The following is a 635-nucleotide window of genomic DNA, read 5'->3' as shown; positions in this document are numbered from 1 at the left end:
ATATATATATATATATATATATATATATATATAAGCACGTGTGTGGGGGTGATGTGGGGGGTGGGGGTGTTAGACTGTATATTGAAATATTCCGCATAATACGCTTCGGAATACGAATACACTGAGTCGCTTACACATACAGACAGAGGTATGCATACATCTGTATACATCCAATTATATCAGCAACTCATTATGTTAGCAAACATTGAAGAATTCCCCTCAGTATTGCATTGCAATGAACACACACGCATACATAAACATACACACACACGCACACACAGACCCAAACACACGCTCGCTCGCTCACTCACTCACACATATATATATATATATACATGCATACATATATATATATATATATACACTCACATATATATGCACAAACATACATACATATATACACCCTCACACACATATACACATATATATATATGTACACACAATATGTATATATTTATGTACATATATTGGTATGTATATGCGTGCATATCTATACATGTGTGTGTGTATTGATACATATATATATATATATGATGTATATATATGTTTGTATATCTATTTCTCTCTCTCTCTCTCTCTCTCTCTCTCTCTCTCTCCCTCTCCCTCTCTCCATATATATATATATATATATATAT

At 32.6% G+C, this 635-nt stretch overlaps 1 protein-coding gene across 3 annotated transcripts in view; it reads left to right on the top strand.

Annotated features, from left to right (window-relative positions):
- Positions 1-635, top strand: part of LOC106873734 (carboxypeptidase D) — a 471,768-nt gene that overhangs the window by 120,832 nt on the left and 350,301 nt on the right. The window lies entirely within an intron of this gene.

The sequence above is a fragment of the Octopus bimaculoides genome, chromosome 16, assembly GCF_001194135.2.
Source record: "Octopus bimaculoides isolate UCB-OBI-ISO-001 chromosome 16, ASM119413v2, whole genome shotgun sequence".
Taxonomy (NCBI): domain Eukaryota; kingdom Metazoa; phylum Mollusca; class Cephalopoda; order Octopoda; family Octopodidae; genus Octopus; species Octopus bimaculoides.
This window is presented reverse-complemented; position numbering and strand designations above follow the sequence as displayed.